The 23,968-nt window shown below is 42.0% G+C and overlaps 1 pseudogene; it reads right to left on the bottom strand.

Annotated features, from left to right (window-relative positions):
* Positions 1-20,917: 20,917 nt before the first annotated feature.
* LOC139020199 (U6 spliceosomal RNA) lies at positions 20,918-21,013 on the bottom strand (annotated as a pseudogene).
* Between the last annotated feature and the right edge of the window lie 2,955 nt (positions 21,014-23,968).

The following is a 23,968-nucleotide window of genomic DNA, read 5'->3' as shown; positions in this document are numbered from 1 at the left end:
TGTCAGAGACATTTATACAATGTGGTGACAGAGGCTACCTATTTCCCACTGCTCTGTGAAGACTCCTAGACACTATATCAATAGAAACTCTATTGAAGACTTCATATCATGCACTCAAATGTTTGATACCAGCCAAGTCAAAGATGAGAGTCTGCAGTATCATAGCATAGGCATTTGCACGGTGCTAGGGAAACATACTTCCCCTGAAGGGCCCAAGTGAACAGCAGGGGAGAATTTAGAATTTATATTCATCAGTAAGAAGGATCATCCTCATTTATTTGTTTTTTTTATGAATTTTAGGACTAATACTTTTTATTTTTTTATTTTTTGTTGATAGTGTTACAGATGTGCCCCTCCCCTTTACTCCCCTCTGCCCAGCCCCCACCTCTTCCCAGGCCTTCAATACACTATTGTCTGTGTCCATGAGCTATGTATGCATACATACATAGAAGTTCCTTGGTTAATATCTTCCCATCTCCCACACCCCTTACCCCTCGGAGATCTGTTATACTGTTCCAGGTATCTATGCCTCTGGTTCTATTTTGTTCATCAATCAATTTTGTTCATATAAGTGAGATCATGTGATATTTGTCTTTCCTGGCTTATTTCACTTAGCATAACAATCTCCAGGTCCCTCCATGCTGTCACAAAGGGTAAGAGATCCTTCTTTGTTATAGCTGCATAGTATTCCATTGTGTAATGTACCACAGCCTTTTATCCATTTATCTACCGATGGGCACTTGGGCTGTTTCCAAATCTTAGCTACTGTAAATAATGCTAGTATGAACATAGGGGTACATATATTCTTTCTGATTGATGTTTCCAGATTCCTAAGATGTATTCCCAGAAGTGGGATTGGTGGGTCAAATGGCAGTTCCATTTTTAATTTTTTGAGGAAACTCCATACTGTTTTTCACAGTGGCTATACCAGTCTGCATTCCTACCAGCAGTGTACAAGGGTTCCCTTTTCCTTTATTTATTTTTTAAAACCAGAGTTTAGAATAAGAACACCTTTTGAATCTTAAGTAATATAGACACATTTCATAGGGTAATTTCAAAGATGATTCAAAAAATATTTTTAAGCCATTTTTGTTTACTCTGCCACTCTATAAAAATTACTGGCCAATAGGATAAATTGAGGCATGTTGGGAAAAATTTAAATAGTGCAGCTTGACATTTCTGGTGTAGATAGTGTGAGAAGACTGTGGGGTGAGCAGGTGTGAGTGTAGAGAGGAATCTGAATTCTTTTCACTCAAAGATCTGGTACTAAGCTGGCCAGCCCAGATAGCAGGATGATAAAGAATAGGAACAATCCCTCAAGCAACGTTGTGGGTAATGAATAGAACAAAGGAAGAGTGGAGGCCAGAAGTTTATTTAGGAAGCCATAATTCAGGTGAGGGATTGACCTATTGTGGTGGCAGTGTAAATGGAAAAAATATTTAGATACCAGGATAAAAATAACATAGCAACCAAATAACAGGAGAAATATGTAAAATGAGTTTATAATGACTTCCAATTTCTGTCCTAAGTGATAGAGCACATGTTGAACTCAAAAGGGATATAGGCAGCCCTAGCTGGTTTGGCTCACTGGATAGAGTGTTGGCCTGCGGACTGTAGGGTCCTGGGTTTGATTCTGCCCAAGAGCACATGCCTGGGTTGTGGGCTTGATCCCCAGTAGGGGGACATGCAGGAGGCAGCCAATCAATGATTCCCTCTCATCATTGATGTTTCTATTTCTCCCTCTCCCTTCCTCTCTGAAATAAATAAAAACATTTTTTTTAAAGATTTATAAAAAAAAAAAGGGATGCGTGTGAAAGGAAAGATTTTGAAGTACTAGGAGCTAAATGTGGAATATAATAAATTCCCTTTGGACATAGTGTATTTAAAAACAAATATAAGATTCCCAGGTACAGACATTCAATTGGATGTTAGATGTATGGGTCTAGGGCTAGGCAGTGGTTCTCAACCTTCTGGCCCTTTAAATACAGTTCCTCATGTTGTGACCCAACCATAAAATTATTTTTGTTGCTACTTCATAACTGTAATGTTGCTACTGTTGAGAGGCGCCAATATAATCAGGAGGGTCAGAAAAGGCAGATGGAACAAACAACTTTTATGGGAGACAGCTGCAGCCAGGGAGGTTACGGGAGATGGCTGCAGCCAGGGAGGGAACTGAAGGACAAACGGCCTGATAAGAAACCAGACAGGCATTAACTCACTTAGAAAGCCAGATCATTAGTGAAAAATTCCAAACTACATTCCCTCCCCACCGAAAGCAGATAGGTATGTTGACCCACACGGCACCAGATCTCCAGTAGAATGACCTCAGGTTACTTCCCCCGTTTGCTAAAAAGTATATAATGTGTGCTTAAACTCTTGGTCGGGGCTCGTGGCCGCTGCTCTGTGCTCAGAGTATGCTGCGGGCCCCAGCATGCTGGAAACAATAAACCCTTTGCTTTTTGCATGAGAAGCGTCTCTTGGTTCTTTGTGACAGCGGCTTGCGTCCAGGGCGTTACATTTGGAGGCCCCAGCGAGATTGCTGTAGCCGCCTCTGGGTTCCAACAGACGCTTCTTGGGGTAAGTGACGGCGCCTTTCTGAATAGCGATCGCTTAGATATTGGAAACACAAATTTTGTCAGAGCTGGCAAATCTGTTCAGTCTGGTGGCTGTCGGGGAGGGGCGTGAGCCTCCCCCGACTGCGGCAGACAGACGTGTCGGGAGGTCGCAGGCCACATCCCCGGGGGACGCCCTGGTGGAGTCTGGAGAGGACCAGGGACGCCTGGATTCCTCTCGTCTGTTTCGTCTGTTAGATACTGATTCTGATTCTGTAATTCTATTGCCAGCTAGGTCAATTGGCTTTGTGAAACCTTCTTTTTGGATCCTTCGATTTTTGTCTCAACGCGTTGTGTCTGTCCTTGTCTTTTGTTCTTTGTTTCTTGTCATTGGTGTGTGTGTGTTTTTAGTCATGGGCCAGTCTGCCTCTACTCCTTTGTCTCTGACCCTGGACCGCTGGTCAGAAGTCAAGGGACGAGCTCAAAATCTATCCCTTATCATCAGAAAGAGTAAATGGCAGACTTTCTGCTCATCCGAGTGGCCCGCCTTTAATGTCGGATGGCCCCCGGAGGGGTCTTTCCATCTGCCTCTCATCAGGGAAGTGAGGAATCTGGTTTTTCAGCCTGGCCGACACGGACACCCGGACCAGGAGTCTTACATTTTAGTCTGGCAAGACTTATGTGAGAACCCCCCGGCGTGGGTCAAGCCCTTCTTACACCCTAGTTCTCTCCCTAGGTCCTCGGTCTCTGCTTCTGAGCCGGCAATCCTCCCTATGAAGCCGGCTCTCCCCTCTCCTCCACCCTCTGCTCCTCCTGGACGGACGTTATGGAATGGACTCAGACTGCTCCTTTGGGTATTGTGATTGATCAGTTCAAGGAGATTGCGGGAGGCTTTAGAGCTCCCTCAGAAATTGGGAAGTTGTTAGGAATTGAATGGATTGTTTAAACTCTGAATGAATGTCTGGTGAAAGTATGTGAGTGTAAAGGCGGGGGGGAGGGGGGAGCAAGCATGCAGGAGCGTGGTGCGCGGTGACCGCAGCCCTCGCCCCGGAGCCTGGCCGTGCCGCGGGCCCAGGCAGCTCGGCTGCAGCGGCGGCCCTGGGAGCTCGGCCTCTGGCCCGGTCGGCGGCGGGCGCTGGGCCGGAGCTGGAGCCCGAGCGGCGCAGCCTGGAAGAGGCCGGAGGCCGGGAGGGGCGGCGGCAGCCCGGGCGGCCCGAGCCCCGCAGCTTGGGCCTGCGCCCAGCGCCATGGGCGGCGGTGCGCCTTCGGGGGGCGGTCCTGGGGGCTCGGCCGGGCGCGGACTCGTTCGCGGAGCCTGGCGGCGGCGGCGGTGGCAGCGGCCGGCGTTGGCCGGCGTTGGCCGGCGTTGGCCCTGGGCTTGTGGCGAGTGAGTGGAGCCAGGTGGAGCGCGGGGGGGCGGGGCCGGCACGTCGCTCACGGGAGGCGGGAGCAGCGAGGCCCCCGTCGGCGTCGGGTCCGGGGGAAGGTCTGGGAAAGGTCCTGCGCGGAGCCCACGGGCCGGACACCTGGGGGCGGCGCGGCTACTCTGGATGGGAGCCGGCCTCTTCCCATGGAGATCGCCCCAGCTAGGAATATAAAAGTTTTAAAATGCATCCGGGATTTCTGTGCACGTGTAAAGGGAAAGGGCCAGTTTAAAAACAAGTGCGCATAGCTTTGAGCTGACCTTTTGCTGTGTACAGAATAAAAACCCGAGATTGTTTTGGCCTTAAAAAGTGGCGGAGAAAATTTCTCGCCCTAAGACAAGTACCACCAGGAAGTTGATAGTCAAATTTACATGTGAATAGCTATGGAAGTTGCTTTTGATTTCCCCAGCAAAAAAATTGTGACCATTTTAAAATTTAGCAGCTATGCCAGGCTTATTGGCTGGAAATTTAAAACCTTTAAGTTCAAATCATCTATGAAGCAGGAATTATACTTGCCTCTCGAATTTATTTTTAAGCTAATCTCCTTAAAAGGAACTGGTACAATTATTTCAGGTAGAAACTGGTTTCTGTAAATTGATCTGTCCTTATTGCTTAAATATGTATCCTTGTTGTTAAATTTGAATGTATTGTTAATCTGAGGAATGTTAATTATTTACATGTCACCTATAAATTAAGACTAAAAGTTCTAACTAACTAAAAAGCATGGCTTTGGTGTAATGAAAGGAAAGAAATATTAAATGAATGTTAAAAAGCTGAAACTGGTCACTGGTGGTAGATTGTGAGAAAGGCTGGAACTTCTCCTTCCTTGGTACCCCTAAAACATCAGAGGGTACTTCTGGCCTTGATTTTCTTGGTTTTGAATTTGTTTGTTTGTTTGTGATAAAAACCATTTCTATCTAAATAAGACATAGGTCAAGAATCCTGTCCTGGAATGTGGGAAAGGGAAGAGCCCCACATCTGTTCCTGTCAGGTCCCCTTCAGGGGACTTGGGGGCGGTGTTCCTGTTATCTGCTCAAGAGCCCAAGACTGTAAAGATACTTGTTCACTGAAAAGGTGTAAGTATGTTTGTAAACACCTCTGTCTGTTTGTTTACTGGGAACTTTAATTTTCTATGTAATATTCTATGCTGGGTTGGGATTTTGGAATTCTAGTCTGATTGGGACATTTAAGAATGGGGCTCACAGTTCCTCAAGGCAGAGACTTAATGGGCCTTTCCCCCTGCCTGTGAAGGAAGACAATGGGCCTTGAAATCTATAAAGATATGCGAGAATGAAGCTGGTCAGGCCCCACCCCCTATCATTCCTAACTTTCTTGCTGCAAGAATTGTCTCTTTTCTTGAGAGGGCTCCAGAGGGCGCACGAGGACATTTGGCTGCGCCTCGGCGCCACCCAGGAGACTGGCCCAACCCCAACTCCTCATCAGCACAGACCAGGAGATTGGGTCTACATCAAAAGGCACCACCTGGAGCCTCGATGGAAAGGTCCCTACACCCAACTCCGTGGTGCTGACGACCCCCACCGCTCTCAAGATAGACGGCGTCGTGACCTGGGTCCATCACACCCACATCCGGTCAGCGGACCCATCCATGATCCGGAAAGACTTCGTCAAGCTACGGCGTGCTCGACCTGCCTGATGCTGGTAACATTGAATAGACTTAGATAATGCCTGCATCTTCATGGACATGGCTCCAAAAAGACAAGGACAATTCATAGGAAGGTCGAGAATAGACTTTAGTATCACATGTTTAGTAGCAGAAGATGTAGCTGCCTAAAGCGGCCATGATGCCTATATTATGTTTCATTGTGTTAATATGTCACATTAACCTTTAATTCTCTTGCAGGTTTGAATATATATTGGCTGTCCTGGAAGGGTACTATGTGGGGTGAACCCCAAAAAGTAAAGGGTGCCTAGCTGCCAGGAGGGCAGGTGCCCACCTGGGCAGGGAACAGTGCCCATCAGGTTTTGGTCTCTGTTGAGAAGCGGCTAACAGTTGGCAGCCTGTGTACTGCTTGCAGGCCTTTGTGACCATACCCATGTCAGGGGTAGTCTGAAAAAAAGCCTATTTAAAATAGAAAGTCTGAGGCATGATTATACATAGAAAAAAAGTTTAATGCCAACAATTAAAAGGAATTGGCAAGGAAAATCAGAAAATCTTAGAGTAGAGCAGTATGTCTTTCTTCTTATGTAATTCCTCTGAAATTTGGTGATGCTAACATGGCAATACATTTCTTTGCATAGATTCAATAAAACCGGTTCCTAATAGTGGTTTTATTAACGGAAAACTTTGACTGGAGTATCATGTTTTAAAAAGCCCTGTCTAAGCTCTGAAGACTTAAAGCCAGTAAAAATGCCACGAAGAGAGCCTGGTATTCTGCTTGGAAGCCCTGAAGATGGCTGGCGCTGGAGTGTCGGGCTGATGCCCTACCATCACTGGCGGTTGGTAAAAGTAAAAGGGGAGCAGTAGGGATGCCTCTGCATTCCTGCGGAACCCCCATACGCTCTGGGCCGCAACAAGTAGGAGGGCTACTGAGATGGGCTTAAAACCTGGAGCGTGGGCTCAGGTGGAATTGCTACAGGTGAAGAATTCACCTAACTCAACAGATACTGCAGGCGGGCCTGATGGCAGCTGGGTGGCGTGGCTTCCTGGCCCTACGGGGCACATTAAAATTCAACCATGAGATTCCAGCAAAGGTAGTCAGTTACCATTCTTGTTGTGTTTATGCAAACATCAGGACAGTAGATAAATTAATCTTAATTTGGCTTTTTCATAGCCATGAAGAAATTTTAAGAAAAAAAATCCTATTTCAATAGAAGTTGCTAAAGCTAAAATAATTTCTTTCCCCTCCACCAGACCATTTGTTAAAATATGCCCAATACGAGCCTCTAGCAACGGTGGAATCAGTCCGTCTCCCTCACATCACTCTCAAAAGTGGTCTTACAGAATAGACGAGGTCTAGATCTCCTGTTCATGCAGGACAGCGGGCTCTGTGCAGCCCTCAGGGAAGAGTGCTGTTTTTATGCCGATCATACAGGGGTAGTAGAGGAGTCCATGACCAAACTTCAGCAGCGGCTGGCCGAGCGACAGAAGGAAAGGGAGGCGCAGAAAAGTTGGTTTGAATCTTGGTTTACACAATCGCCTTGGTTAACGACCCTATTATCAACAGTTGCTGGACCGCTTATAATCCTGTTGTTAATTCTCTCCATAGAACCCTGTATTATAAATAAAATTATAGACTTCATACAACAGAGGGTAGGGAACATTAAACTCCTTATTATCAGACAACAATACTCAGCCTTAGCCGAGCCTGAAGGTCTCTAAGATTAGAAACCGTCCACAGAAAAAGGGGGGAATGAGAGGCGCCAATATAATCAGGAGGGTCAGAAAAGGCAGATGGAACAAACAACTTTTATGGGAGACAGCTGCAGCCAGGGAGGGAACTGAAGGACAAACGGCCTGATAAGAAACCAGACAGGCATTAACTCACTTAGAAAGCCAGATCATTAGTGAAAAATTCCAAACTACATTCCCTCCCCACCGAAAGCAGATAGGTATGTTGACCCACACGGCACCAGATCTCCAGTAGAATGACCTCAGGTTACTTCCCCCGTTTGCTAAAAAGTATATAATGTGTGCTTAAACTCTTGGTCGGGGCTCGTGGCCGCTGCTCTGTGCTCAGAGTATGCTGCAGGCCCCAGCATGCTGGAAACAATAAACCCTTTGCTTTTTGCATGAGAAGCGTCTCTTGGTTCTTTGTGACAGCGGCTTGCGTCCAGGGCGTTACACTGTTATGAATAGTAATGTAAATATCTGATATGCAGGATGGTCTTAGGCGACCCCTGTGAAAGGATCGTTCGACCGCCAAAGGGGTCACGACCCCCAGGTTGAGAACCGCTGGTCTAGAGTTTGAGAGAGAGGATGAAAATGAAGATATAGATTATGAGGTCAACAGCATATTAATGCCTAGAAAAGAGCCAATCGAAGATGCTAGATACTGTCCTAGGTCTGTGGGATAAAAAAGTGGAAAGAAAGCTCAGGTTCTTACTCTGGTGAAGCTTAACATTTTAAACAGCAATAATCACATAGACAAATTCTTAAGCTAAGAGTTGAAAACCAGAAAAAAATAATATATGCAAGGAATCAAAAGGAGAAGTAGATCTAAGTAATTGAGGGAAAATCAAGAACCAAAGGCATCAGAGTGTCAAGGAGAAGTGTTCAAAGGGACCAGAGATAAAGTCATTGAATAATCAGTAAACCGCCTTGATTTTGCTCAAGGGTCCAGGAGTCTGCCTTTGCAATCAGAGCTACCAGAGTGAGCATATGGGATGGGGTGCTGGCTTTGCCATTCTGATTGCTGATTTTAAAATAAATGTGTTTCTTAAAAAATCTTTATTGTTGAAAGTATTACATATGTCCTCTTTTTTCCCCCATGGGCCCCCTCCAGCCTGCACCACTCCCTCCCACCTCCAGGCCTTCACCACCCCATTGTCTGTGTCCATGGGTTATGTATATATGCACACAGGGTCTTTGGTTGATTACCTCCCACCCACCCTCTCCCGCCTTCCCTCTAAAAAAAATAAATAACTCTCACCATATTTCTGATCTTTCCTTCCCAAAATATTCCCATGAATAAAACTCTGAGTCATTCTAAAGGAATTAAAAAATCATGGATTCCTTGTCTAAGTTAATTACAGACATTTCTCAGGCAAGGGAAGCCTTACTCCCTCGAGCCATGTGGCAGAAAATGGATGTGTTCCAATGTTGCTCTCTTTGAATGAAGAAAAACATTTTCAGTCACAATACTTGAGTATTCTTCTCTTTGTAACCATTTCTTTTCAGGAAAATAACAATTCCTGTACACTTAAAATGATCTTAAAAGTATATTAGATTATTTTCTGTTCCTTGGACTATGAGTAGAAGTTCACAATATCAAATTATTAATTTTATTTTTCCATCACCTTATATCCCTGTTATGCCCAGATTTCAGGATCCCCAAGAAACCACATCAGGGAGCCAGCCATGTCCGATGCAAAAGCATAAGAGTCTTTATTCGAGCTAGCTCGGCTCCCCCACCTTGCCGACACAGCAGCAGGAAGCAGAGAGAGAGATAACTCTGTGTGGAGACCGGTTTTATAGGGGGTTGGAGTAAGGGGAGGAGAAAAGACTGTGCTCTGCTGATTGGCCAGGAGCAAGTCGGTGTCTTGTTCCTGGGTGTGGCTAGCAGAGGCTTAGACTTCCGGGAAGAAGCTCCTTGCCAAGCATGTGGCCAAGGTAAGATGGAGCACTTACCCTGGGGCAAGGTGGAGGGCATAGCCCTTACCCTGGGGCAAGGTGGAGGGCCTAGCCCTCGCCCTTTCAATCCCCTCTATGTCCTCTTTCACCTCTCCCTCCTCCCTCCCTCTACCCCCCTCCAATCACCACACTGTTGTTCTTATCTCTCTCTCTTTTTTTCTTTTTTGCTCAATCCCTCCATCCCTCCAATACCCCCTCCCCTCCCTACCTGAGTCTATCTCTATTTTCCTTGGTAGTTCAGTTTGTTCATTAAATTCCACCTATGAGTGAAATAATATGGTACTTGTCTTTCTCTGACTGGCTAATTTCATTTAGCATATTGTTCTCCTGGTCCATCCATGCTCTTCTTTATGATGCAGTTGTTAGATGTTAAATAAATATCATACCTTGAAAATTCTTTGAGAAATATGACTTTGTGCCTCAAATTTAATATTCATTATTCAGTTGCATTTCTATGTTGCTTAGAATAGAATCAGTGTGAGGAGTTTTCATCCTGAATGCATTTTGGATGAAGTAATTATATTTTAAATTCTGTATCAGGTTTTACTGATACTGTTAATGCACTTAAGTGTGCATTCAAACCCAGTCCTTCCCATCCACTTCTGTTTCACAGGCAAGAATTACAGTGTCTGGATAGCTATTTTCTGACTGAACTATGAGCCAGGCAAATGCCGTTCTGTGGCATGCATTTTTTTAGAGGTGGCAGGGGAATACATTTTACAGTGGGCATCATCACTTTAAAAACATGGTTATTAATCTTTTTCCTGTGAAAAAGTGCAGTAGATAAAGAAATTAGTTAAGAGGAGGAGAGCCTAAACATTTGTTGCATGGTGTGAGATGAAAAATAAAATACATAAAATTACAGTTGAAATTCATTTTCCATAGAAAGCTTTGACTATGAAGCAATTAAAAAATATATAAGAAACTTTATTTATTTATTTTTTTTCCTTTTCAACTTGAAAGGGCACCCACCAGCTCTTCACTTTGTCAAGGAAAGGTGAAAAGTGGCCTTTGGATAAGTTTGTGCAGGTTGAACTAGAGAATGCCCACATCAATATCAACAATCCTATTGTCATGAAAAAAAAAGTAAGTGCAAGAAAGAATTTTGTGATACCACTTCAAAAATTTTTCTAAAAAAAAAAAAAAATCACTAATTTACTCAGGTAACTGCTATCTAGTGAAAGTACTACACAGGAAAGGGCACAACAGGCCATTCACACTTTCTCACTCCTGTCAGGGTGGTTCTTAAGCTATATTGGGGAACTATTATTTTTTTCTTCAAAACTCATTTGCTTTATGAAACAAAAGACTTCATGATCTTATAACGAATTAAATTATATTGTTTTAGGATTTTGCCAGAGGACACAAGAATATTTAAAAATGTGAAGACATGGGAAATGCCCACATCCAAAAGCTCTGAGGGGCTATAAGAAACTTTCTATAATTGACAGGCGCCAATATAATCAGGAGGGTCAGAAAAGGCAGACAGAACAAATAACCTTTACGGGAAACAGCTGCAGCCAGGGAGAGAATTAAAGCACAGACAAGGTCTGATAAGAAGCCAGACAGGCAGAAACTTACACAAGGGAACATCCCCTGAGGGAGGAACAAGGGACTGAAATCTGATGAGCGGCAGAGCAAATGTTGACCCATACGGCAGCCAGGCCACCAGTGGAATGTGCCCCCCCGTTGCTGAAAAGTATATAATGTGTGTTTAAACTCTTGATCGGGGCTCACAGCCGCTGCTCTGTGCTCAGAGTAAGCTGCGAGTCCCAGCATGCTGGTATCAATAAACCCTTTGCTTTTTGCATGAGATCGTCTCTTGGTGCTCTGTGAGTGCGGCTGGCGTTCCGGGCGTAACATAATGAGGCAAAGTAACTGTATTTTATGCTGAGGCATTGTCCTTCCTGAGATGCTCAAACTCCATGGAGGCTTACCTATGATGGGTAAAGTGTGTGTTACCTGAGCTTAAGGCTTGTTCTGGAAACTTCCAGCACAAAGCCTACTACTGAATTTTAGATTATTTGCCAGCAGTGTATATGGGAGCTAGCCTGGGTCCTCTGCTCCAGGCCCTTTTGGGTTAGGATAATAGCTCCTAGGAGCAGAGGCTAGTTGAGCATTGAGCATGAAAGGAGGCTGGAATTAGAGAGAGAAAGAGCAAACAGGTGGGCTTATGATATTTTCATATAATCAATTCTCCATTAAACCAATGGACTATATAATATTGGACAATATAATGTTCTTAAACCTGGCCGACCCATTGTACTCTTTTTCTTTCTCCCCACCCGCTTTGGGAAACAGTGAGAGAGACTCAGTAAAGAGGTTGGGTAGGAAAAAATCATTGAGGTTTCCTGAGAGGCTAATTTTCAACATACTTTTTTTTTTCCCCCATAAGAACCTTATAATTGGGTTTGTCTTTGGTTTTGCTGGACATGTGATTTAAGAGTTGACAAAGTTCCACATATAACAGAGTGAAATACATTAAAGTTTTTTTTTTCCATAATGACTTTAGTTACTTATATGTACAGTCATCTTCTTTTCATATTTGAATATCGAGTTCTCATTTTTTTTTTTTTTGTTAAACAAATCTATCAGCAGTCTTTGTTGTGAATGAATATAGGACTTAGAAATTTAAGAATTGAAATAAATATCTTATGTAATGTTTGCTATAGGTTTGGGGAAGGACAACATTTTCATGGAATCTCTTTTATTCATTAAATGTAATGGACCTGTTGTTTCAAAATAATTTGTGTTTTTGCTTTTTAATCCTCACCCGAGGATTTTTTTTCCCATTGATTTCTAGAGAGAGTGGAAGGGAGGGAGAGGGAAGGTATGGGTAGGGAAGGGAGAGAGAGGAAAGGGAGGGAAAAAAAGGAGAGAGGGAGGGAGAAAGGGAGAGAGAGAGAGAAAGAGAGAGAGAGAGAGAGAGATTGGTTGCCCCTGCACATGCCCCCACTGGGGCTGGGGGACCTGTTTACTGAGGTAGGTAGTAGGTGCCCTTGACCTGGAATCAAACCTGGAACCCTTGGTCCACAGGCCTATGCTCTAACCACTGAGAAAAATTGCCCAGGGCCAAAATAATTTGTTTTTAAATGCATACTTTGGGCTCTAATTATTCTACCCTTTGAAACTTTTCATCTGCTTTGATTCTATCTTTATTGCATATATTTAGATTTTTCTTTTCCATCCTTCAGTGGGGAAGAAAACAAATACAGCATGAGATCACTCTATTGTAGATAGGCCTCTGGGGCAGGGGTCACAGGACCAGCTGTTTCAGCATTCTAAGCCAGTGTCGTTTTACTTTCTAGATTGCAATTGTTGCGAGAGTGGCAAAAAAACATTTTTCAAAGCACAGGCTGAAACTGGGAACTATAGTAAGCCCCTGTTATAGAAGACTGCGGAATTAGCAAGTTGATGCCAGTTTGCCTCAGAGAGGCTTGCAAAAGTCAAAGATTTCTCTAAAGAAATAATACCCAATTTCCCTCTGTTTTACTATAGCACCAAACACGATGTAATTTTTAAAACATTTACTAAATAAGTGTAATTGATTTGAGGTTGTATTTAATTATTGCAAAAAATAAAAGGGCCTCAAGGACTGCATTAACCTTTGAATTTATAAAAGTTTAAGTATGGTCAGGAGTAAAAAAATAAAACGACAGCTTTTATTTTCTCCTTAGTCATAGGGGGTTCTTTAATGAGCAAAAGAAAGTTCCAGCATTAGGGGATACTGTGGGCTGACTGATGTGGTGATTTTGTGACCCACTCACCTCGAAAGAAAAAAAGTTACTTTTTAAAAGTAGTAATTCTTTACCAGGATACCTTCCATCTTTGTGGCATATTTTCAGGCTCAAGTTGTTATATTTTAAAGTAATGCCCTGGAAATTATACCCTACAAATCTATAATTCATACCCAGTATGTTCCTCTTCAAATGTCAAAGTTTAATACTGAAAACAAGCAAAGTGCAAAATACTATTCAGGGCAAAGCAATCCCCAAACTTTGAGTATCTTATGGGCTATCTTAAGGAACTGGCCTGAGTTTTGATGGCCATTACCTGTATGTGTAATTATTTCCTTGATCCCTCAATGAGTTGGGGTGCCAGCAAGAAGCTGGTGGCATATACAAACTGAGTTCTTTGAAGAACATTTTAAAACAATCTATTCGAAAAGGTGTGTGCAGGTAACAGAGATCACTAAAGGATAGTGGAGCTATGCAGCGGTTCTCAACCTGTGGGTCACGACCCCTTTGGGGGTCGAACGACCCTTTCACAGGGGTCGCCTAAATACATCCTGCATATCAGATATTTACATTATGATTCATAACAGTAGCAACATTACAGTTATGAAGTAGCAACGAAAATAATTTTGTGGTTGGGGGTCACCACAACATGAGGAACTGTATTAAAGGGCCGCGGCATTAGGAAGGTTGACCACTGAAGGAAGGTTGACATTACTCTTAAATAGGAACAAGGGCTCAATTTGCCAGAACGTGAGAAACAGAGAGAGGTGGTGGCCTGCCAGGCACTGAGACCTTTAGCCATGAGACACAGCCAGTCCATGGCAATTAGGAGCTCATGGATAAATAAAATGGCCTCACTCTTCTCTCTTCCTATAATCACTTGCTTGTGCTCCTTTTGGCTGAACCAGCCTGGAGCTCTGATTCAGTATAATGTGTGGAGGAAAAAGGGCCACATGCTAACCTGATAAGCTCAGGGAAGGCCTGCATGGCAGACTTGCAAACTCAAAGACCTAAAGTAACCCCAAAGGATGGTCTGGAATGAAAACTTTAAGGAAACGCAGTTTGTAGTGGGTAGTCATGTCCTAGGCCAGTATCTTCCCTGACAAAGGTCCATCTTTACCTTAACTGAGCCTATTGTCTTTTTGCATCTAAGATAACAAACCTCAGAAAGGTCAGGGTAACTTGTAACCTCCCTTTTCTGCAGACCCCTCAGGGCACAACCAAAAGTGCCTTGGGTGCCAGGGCAGATACCACAAATTCTTTCATTGTTCTTGTTATCATGTTAATTGTTGACTGTTAACTATGCTGCACCCTCCTAAGTAAAAGAAGTACCTGTCTATCATTTTACTCTTTATCCAATCCCAAAGGTTTTGCCACGCCCCCCCCCCCCTTTGCTTTCTCCCGCCTCCCTAATCTATCACCAATGGATTTCATGTAACCCGCTTACATCTCCTTTGATTGTAATGTATGAAACAAGGTGAAAAACTGTCATTCTCAGGAGCATTACCCAATCTGTTGAGATTCTGCTTCCCTGCAATTATCAACAGTTTGGCTCAAATAAACTCATAAAAATTCTTCACAGGTTTGAATGTTCTTACGTTACTTGGTATAGCGCAGCGGGATTCAAAGAAGCTCAACCAGGACTATCTGCAGACGCAGACTCAGACCCGCTGGTTTCCTGTCCATTGGATGTACATGGGTGAGTTGTCTCTTAGATCCAGACCTTCCCTTGCTTTTGGTAGACTTGTGCTTTCCAAGTTTGAATATTTTTACGTTAACAAGTGGGAAATAGATATGAAGGTGCATAAAGATACTCAAACACATATCCCAATCTAAAAATGCCACAATTCCCATGATCTAGATCAGTGATGGCGAAGCTTTTGAGCTCAGCGTGTCAGCATTTTGAAAAACCCTAACTTAACTCTGGTGACATGTCACATATAGAAATTTTTTAATATTTGCAACCATAATAAAACAAAGATATATATTTTTGATATTTATTTTATATATTTAAATGCCATTTAACAAAGAAAAATCAACCAAAAAAAATGAGTTCACTTGTCACCTCTGACACGCGTGTCATAGGTTCGCCATCACTGTTCTGGATCAAGCACGTCAAACCCAAAGGCTAACACGGGCCAAATAAACAAGCACGCAGCCTGTAGGCCGGGAGTTTAACATGCTTGTTCTAGATTTTAATAATGGAAATAGAGTAAATATGACTGAAAAAAATAGTTTTTTTTTGCCTCAAATTCAGAAATTCTTAATTATATCTTGTAATGTATAATAAACATAACAATTTTTAAGTCTCTTACCCTTCCTTTTTCACTCAGACTAGCAGCACCTCCTTTATTTTCAACCATTTTAGCTTTCAAGCCATCTTTTCTACCATTGCCTCATCCAATGACATGTACTAAGCACATTCTGTGTTTGAGGTCCTGTATTAGGGCTGGATGAGGGGATGACATGACCCAGGTTCTGCCACTGTAGTGTCTGGTAGACAAGATGAATATATAGATGAAATTCCCCAGTATTATAGAGCGACATGAAAGATATGAACAAAGATTCATTGGTCTGCATCTGTAGAGTGCCTAATTTATAGCCATGTTTCATAGAACACAGAAAGGTTGAAGTATATCTTCAAGGGAATGTTTTTCTTTATTTAAATTCATAAAATGGCAAACTGATTATGGTTAGGCTTCTTCCATGAGTCTGCATGCAGGAACCATAGGTTGGCCATGTAGGTTCCATTAGTTAAACTCCAGAAAACTTATATTTTTTATTTAAATTTGGTTAATGTTAATCCATTCTGGAAAGATAGATCTAAAGATAATGTGATGATATTTTGAGACTTCAAGACTAGGGTAGGATCCTGGAGCAGGATGATTTTCTTAAGGTGTTTTAGGCCATTTTCAAAAGCCTCTGAAGAGAGTGTCCAAAAATTCTTTCCAAATCATTGCCCACATTCTCCAATATTGCAGTGCATTAATTTCTTGTTTAGATTATTTATAATAATAAAAGTATAATATGCTAATTAGACTGAACAGCTGAATGATCTTCCAGATGTCCTTCCGGACAAAGCCACTGTGGCTGGGGCCAAGGCAGAGGCAGTTAGGGGCAATCAGGCAGGCAGGCAGGCAGAGTGGTTAGGGGCAATCAGGCAGGCAGGTTAGTGGTTAGGGGTGATCAGGCAGGCAGGCAAGTGGTTAGGGGCAATGAGGCAGGCAGGCAGGCCAGCGGTTAGGAGCCAGTGGTCCCAGATTGCGAGAGGGATGTCCGACTGCCAGTTTAGGCCTGATCCCTGTGTCCTGGATTGCAAGAGGGTGCAGGCCGGTCTGAGGGACCTCCCAACCCATGCAAGAATTTCATGTACCGGGCCTCTGGTCTATATATATATATAAAAGGCTAAGCGACCGTCTGACTGTCCAACTGATAGCTATGATGCACAATGATCACCAGGAGGCAGATGTTCCTACTGGTAGCTATGATACACACTGACCACCAGGGGGCAGACAGTCAACACAGGAGCTGCTGAGCTCTGGTGACTTGGCAGCAGCAGTTCTTAAGTGATGCATCCCAGAACCATAGAGGAGGGAGCCCGATTCTGGGGTGCGTCACCTGAGAACTGCCCTCTTGCAATCCAGGACCCCTTGGGGGATGTCAGAGAGCTGGTTTTGGCCCAATCCCTGCAAGTCAGGCCCAGGGACCCAACCCCCTGGAGGGACCCTGCTCACTCCGCAGACATCTTTCAAGCCATGGCACCACCCCAGGTACAGCCAGCTGGGGAGGGACCATGGGAGGTTGGATCCAGGGCATGTCTGGCCCATCTCCCAGGCCCGCCCCACCGGCTACCTTCTAATTACTTTCCTTTCAGTGTACACGAATCCTTGCACCGGGAAAATAGACCTATATAACAAAAGGCTAATATGCAAATCGACTAAACAGCAGAATGACTGGTTGCTATGATGTGCACTGACCACCAGGGGGCAGATGCTCACAGCTGGCGAGCACAGCGGTGGTGGCAGGAGTGGGCCTAAGCTGCAGTCAGACATCCCCTGAGGGCTCCCTGACTGCTAAAGGGCACCGGTTGGGCTGAGGGGACCCCTTCTCCCCTCCAAGTGCATGAATGTCATGCACCAGGGCTCTAGCAATATTATAAGCATCCATGAAAGAGGCATGGAGGAGTTACGAAATTATAGAATGTGTGTGTATGTGTGTGGGTGTAAGAGAAAATGAGAGGGAACAGGGAGATATTATTAGTACTAGATATGTGATAGACTTGTCAAATTTTATGAAATTAATTACATAAATTGAAAATGATAAATCAGAAGTCAGTGTATTTTGTAGCAATATCAGATTAAAATTATTCACAGATAAAAATTTAAAAGAAAACTGTGAACAATGGGAGAATTTGGGTGGGAATTGCTGTACTCAAAGACTTAAAAGTACTATCCTGCTAATGAAAACTATCAGGACCATGAAGAATAGCATGCATACCTTAAATCATCTCGCCGTCTACATGCCTAGGATTAGGTTCTGTTCCTGGTTCTATTTCTAATACTTTAATCAAATGCATACTTCTTTCCCTCAAAACCAAAAGATTTCATCTGTAAGATAATAAAAGTGAATTTTTTTCAAACGTGTTTTTCAAACACATTTAGCATCAGCATTGTTTCTTTTTTTTTTGTACAGGAGTCCACTATTAGGGTGACTGCTTTTGTTTGAATGGTGGTGCAGGAACTAATCTAGTCTAATTACCTCCACTCTCTTGTTCCTGCCCTCATGGCCTCTGACACACATCCAAAGAACACAGTTTGCACATCACTGAACCAATGATATAAGAGATTCTTTTCAGTTATAACAATCTTGGGATTAAAAGCAGGAATAGCTTGCCTCCAGTCCTGATTAGATAAAGAAGCCCACCCTCCTCTTTTGTATATTTTAAAAAAATAGTTTTTTGTCAGTCTTGTAAATTACCACCCACACCTGGAAAGGGAAATATCTGGACCTCTTTGTGTCTTACAAAGAGCCAACCATACTTAATTTGCTAATTACATGTCACTTGCTCAGAGCGAGGTTGGCATCTGGGTCAGATAGGTTCTCTTGCAGTACTAGAGAGGATGGTTACTTTTTAACTTATCTGTCTGCACACATTTTTAACAGTTTGTAAGTCTTAACTACTGCTGTTTATACATCTCATTCACACATTCATAGCATGTCAATTACTTGAATTAAAGTACCCAGAGACAGGAGCCATACCTGAATTTTTCAATTTAAAACAGATATGCCCACATCACCATTTCTTTTAGGCACAGCTATTTGCTGTTGTTGTTGTCCCGAGCCCACTTTGTTTGAATGCTCTAAAACATCAGCTTTCCACAGAGCAATGCCTTAATGTAGGAATTTACCGAAAGTGCATATAGTATTTATATAGCACATTAATTTTTAAAGTACACACTTTCAAAGATGTGGCTCAGAGCTACAGCTAGTCCTGGAACATAGCTGATATCCAAGATGTGAATTCACACCAAGACATGACTATACACAGGCATTCCTACACACAGTCAGTTTCAGCTAGTTAAATGCTTCCAAATTCCCCAAAGACTCCAAATTTGGATGTTTCAGGAAGCTGACTTTTTACTCCGTTATGAATTAGGTTTGATATGGCAGCGGATGGGAGGTACTGTCTTCTCCTTTAATGATTTTAGGTGACAGTGGTTATGCTTTGAAAAACTACTTAGTTACTTCTTTATCTTGTCCCCAGACTTCTTCTGAAATAGAATCAATATAAGTTAGGATGGAACTCAATAAGTGACTAGATTAGAATGATAATGAAGAACACATTAGGAAGTTATAAATGGGACGTGGATGCCCCCATCCAATCTGGCGGAGCCTCCCCGTGCCTCCCTTCAGGCATGTGAAGGCTCTGTGATATCGAGCATGGCCATTAATGCAGCTTGTCTTTTAAAAGAAGCGGCAGAGATTAGCACAGATCACCAAATGCCTGAAGTAAATGACTATGATGACGTGTACTTTTTGCAAATTTGGTACCAGATAGTAAAGTAGAGCTAAAAATATTGGGACAAGATGACTTTCATTTTGAAAGGAAGAAAAAAAAATGCTTTTACCTACCATGTTTGGGTAATTATTTCTACTACAGAAGTAAATGATGTATTATATTTTACCAGCGTGTAGGTACTTTGGCAGGAAATACCAGGGAAGAAATTACTTTAGGCTGAGGCATGTCTTTTCTTCTAGCAGAAACTGGAGAGGTAATGGTGAAATTTCATTTGAGGATATGTCTAGTGATTGAGGCTTGCAGGAATACCCAAAGTTCATTTGTCCAAAGTGAGGTATTGACCTACTTATTTATTAATTTATCTATTTTAGGAAAAAAATAATTATTTTTTATTGGAATATTTTTTACCATAGTTGGAATTAAAAGCATATTAGTTGACATAGTTATTGACCTGTATTATCTTTACATTTATAGCTACTGATATTCCAAGTATTAAATTTCATTTTCCAATCAACCTCAGTTTTGAAAGGCACATGACTTAATGAGGAATAGGCATGTTTTCCTTAGGGATGAATACTGAGCAAAACAGAGCAAAACTCAAATCTAGCTTTTTTATAGTTGAATTTATTTTATTTTTATTTATTTTTTAAAATTGTTACTGTTGAAAGTATTACGTATGTCCCCTTTCCTCCTGCTTGACCTCTTCTGACCTCCTATTTATTTATTTAAATTGATCTTTGAACAAAATAGATCCAGAGACATAGAAGGATTCACCTCCCTTTCGGAGACTGACATGGAACTTAGTTCTCCATGGAGGGCACTTTTGCTTCACAGCTACCGCTTTACCCCTTTGGGGAGTGGTGAGGGAATATATTATTTTTTATTGCTTTCTCATATTTCTTATAAAATGTTTTGCATGTTATCAACTAGCCAGAAAACACATTAAGATGATGTTAGACTGCCTCTGGCAGTTTTCAAAGTACCCCCATATAGGGTAGAGGAGATAACCTTTCTAAAGTTTGAGATTTCATTTATTCAATCACTTTGCTACCAGAGTACTAGGGTGCTATTCAGTGGAAAATGATTATAATATTTTGAATTGTGGAAAAAATATAACATTAGTCACAATATATATGTGTATATATACATATATTTGAGATATATATCTTTGAAATATATGTATTTCAGATACATATACATGTATAAAATGCAAGCCAAATAATGATATTTAAAGATAAAAATAATGAAGTCTATCCTTTAATTCAGATAGAAGAGGCTTGAACTGATATCCTTGCCCATTGAACTGAATTCCAGCCCTGGCTCTTGTACTGATGATCTAAATTCTTTACCTTAGGAAAATCATCCAGTTTCCTTTGCTTCAGTGCTTTCACTATGAAGTTTGATTATGTGAATAAACAGTGATTGCTAACCTGTGGACCTCAGCTTCCTGAGGGTTGCAGAGTTAGTTTTAAAAAGTCTTAATTCCAAATAGGAATTTCAAGTTTTATTTATAAACCAGTAGCCCTGCGCACGAATTGCTGCTGCCCTCCTGTAGCTGGCTCACCCTCCTGCTGATCCATGATCTGGTCATGACTTGCTTGGTCGTTACACCTTAGGGCGTAATGGCTAATTAGCATATTCCTCTTATAGGATGGTTTAATGTTTTACTTACATAAGCAAAATACATTTAAGTATATTTAACAAAAGTTTTCCAGAAGCATTCCTTAATTGATAGTAGCTATTTGTTGTAATGTAAATTCTCAATCAATTGAAACTATTCCCATCTGCATATCATAATGTTTTTCATTTTGATCTTAGGAAGGGGTCTTCATATTGGAACAGGTTTGGTAATCACTTGAAGAGATGATTTCTTTTTACATATGGAACTCTTCACGAATTTGCATGTCATTCTTGCGCACAGGCTATGCTAATCTTCTCTGTGTCATTTCAATTTTAGTATATGGGCTGCCGAAGTGTGTATGAGAGATGATCTTTTTAAGTCACTTCCAACATAGTATTCTATGATTTCAGGTTAATTTCATCATGTATACTATGGTTTGATTCAATTGAAAAGTAAATTTGGCAAGATGAGCTCTATTTTATGAAATAATCTTGTAATATATATTCTCTGAGATTTAAAATGCAACCTTTTCTTGCTATTACAGGAATGGCCATGTTAGACAGTCCCTTGGTCTATTACATTTATAATGTTTGACATATAAAAGGACAGAGAAGCTCATATCTAAAGTATGTGTAGGGCTGGTCTATGGTGTACATAGAATTGCTTATTAGAGATTCACCAGGGCCTCATCAGAAATGCTTTGAGAATTTTAACAATTATTTTTATTGCCATACATTCTAGCTTTATATTCTTTACATCTAGGAACATCACTTATACTGTCTAAGAAAATCCAGTGAAATACTCCAAGCCTACATTTCTGGACATTTACCTTCTAAGACATTAGGTGTCAAGACTATTCATCCCTCCTGGGGTCACCTCCACTATAGAATTGCCAAATACCTACTAGGGCTATGGGACAGGGATTTAACGATTTCCCTCCCCCTCCAATTAGATAGATGCTGCCAGAAATGCTTACAGTACAAGTTGTAGTTTATATGTGGTAATGGGAACAGAGTCTACTCAATTTATATTCAAATGTATCTATCACCTATTGTGAGTTGAGTACTGTGTGAGCACTTTTCTATAAAATGTGGTTTCCAACCCTCTCAGGAACCCAGTGAGTTAGATCTGCTCTCTTTTCTAAAGAGGTCACACAGCTAGTGAGTGGCGACCTGGGATTTGAAACTCAGTGTCCTTGACACTCTCTGCGGGTGGGATTCAGAGGGAAGATCCTGGACAGCAGGGGGTGAACTGCTTGAGGGTCTAATTAGGAGGCACTTGTACTTAACCTTAAAAGATCTCTTTATAGTCCCAGTACATTAGGCAGTTTCTTTGCCACTCAACTGCCTTCACACTTTGGTTTTCTGTCTTCAGGCACTCTCTGTCTTACCACTTTGTCTTTTGGGAAGAGAGTAGGAATACCACACGTAAAGTTGTGTTACTTCAGGAATTGAGCCTGGAGAAGAAATGCAGATTTCTCTGGAAATCTATAGCACAAAGCAAGTGTTCCTCAGTGAGTGAGGCTTTTTAAGAATGACTTAGAGAAAACAGGAATGATAATCTGGTCAATTTAGAGATCATGTAGGACAGCCTTTTCATTTCCCCCCATGAGAAAAATAAAGCCCAAGGAAGGGTAAGGAACTCCCGAAAGGCCTTTAGCTAAATAATCACAGCTCAAGGCCTCAAAACAAGGTCTCTTGGCTGTCCATTGAGACGTTTCCTGAAGCTTATAACCCTACTTGGCGCTCCATATAAGTGGATCCCTGGGAGCATGTTGGCTGTTCTATTGAAAACCATGCATCTATATTTTCAGGCAACTATTTCTCAAAGTCATACAAGACTAAAATACAGATTTGTTAAGAAATTACTGCTGCATCAGCATAAAGTCGATGAATAATCTATTGAGATCCTTTCCTAAGACCTCTCCTGAACTCCCAGCCTTTAAAACCCTCAAGACCAAGGGCCCATCTTGCACTCTCCCTTTTGGAAGCAGGCCTGTGCCTTTCTGGTCCCCCACCTCCTTCCCCCAGGAGCCTCACCTTTGCCTCTCTATCTCCTAAACTCCAAGGGTCCTTCTTGTGTTTCTGTAACTGGTTTCCTGGGCCCACCAACCCAGCTGGCTCACTTCTACTACCTCTCTAACTTCCTAAATAAACTTTCAATTACAATTACAAAAAGAAAAAGAAATAACTGGACAGGTTAATTTCTATAATCACATTTGGAGGAAAAATTAAAACAGTATCTTAAAAAGTGGATTAGAGGAAACCAAAAGCATTGTCCAATTCTTGGCATAGAGGTTTGGGCATTAGCTTCAGCATTAATTGGTCAAAAATCTCAGTGCACTTTTTACATCAGCCTCAGCATTAGCTTTGTGTTTGATTTCCACATGACACCGTGCTTTCCAACCTAGCTCATTCTCAGGGCTTAACCTGGAAGCTGGAGTCCCTTTGAACACTGACTGTCAATTGCACATTATATGACATCATTGCTGTAGTCACATGCAACCCATTCTCCATCATCTAAAGGAAGTGGCCAGCAGAGGGCTTGGGCAGCCTTGGCAAATGTGCTTTATGTGAGGCCAAGGATAACGTAATTCTGCTACTGTGCAAGAAGAGAGTTGTACTTCCCGAAGCAAATTGGCTAGAGAGAAACCACTGTGGTTTCCTCTAATAGGGTGCATGACTTCTTCAGCAGCAATTCTGTATCTCTTAGCTTTTTGAACAGAAGTTTCTTCTAAATCCTGGCAAAGCGAGTAATTAGAAAACTGCCTGTGGGATTTGGAGAAAACCCTTGCAGAGCCTCCTTTCCTTTTTTTCATTTTCAATGTGGGGCCCCTCTGGGGTACTTTTCTGGGGGTTCAAATTATTCCACTTGTTTTTCCTAGGAATATAGTGACACAATCCAGTCCTTTATTTATCATTCTAATATATTCTGCAAGTATTTATCAAACCCAAACTATGCGCTGGGTGCGTCAGACATAACAGCAGCTAATTAAGGCATGTTCCTTGACTTCTGGCATTTACACTAGTGCTTTTCAGTGGCGCTTCAGAGCTTCACATTGCTCTGGAAGCCTTTCTAGCTTCTTTGTGAGTTTGCCTGGGGGTTTCTTTCTGGCACCTAAAGAATTTACTTGGCCTGCTGGGCAGGAATAATTAAACACTGTAAGTAAAACAATAATGTAAGAAAAGATGCCAATAGAAGTCATAATTGCTCTTGTTTGATTTTATGTTAACAGAAATTTTAAAATATATATTCTCTATTTGCTTAAGGGCCATTACATCACAATGAGAACAATATTTTAAAT

This window comes from Myotis yumanensis, unplaced genomic scaffold, assembly GCF_028538775.1.
Source record: "Myotis yumanensis isolate MYYU_CA2020_CCGP unplaced genomic scaffold, mMyoYum1.0.hap1 SCAF_11, whole genome shotgun sequence".
Lineage (NCBI taxonomy): Eukaryota > Metazoa > Chordata > Mammalia > Chiroptera > Vespertilionidae > Myotis > Myotis yumanensis.
Note: the sequence above shows the minus strand (reverse complement) of the source record. Positions and strands in the feature narration are given on the sequence as shown.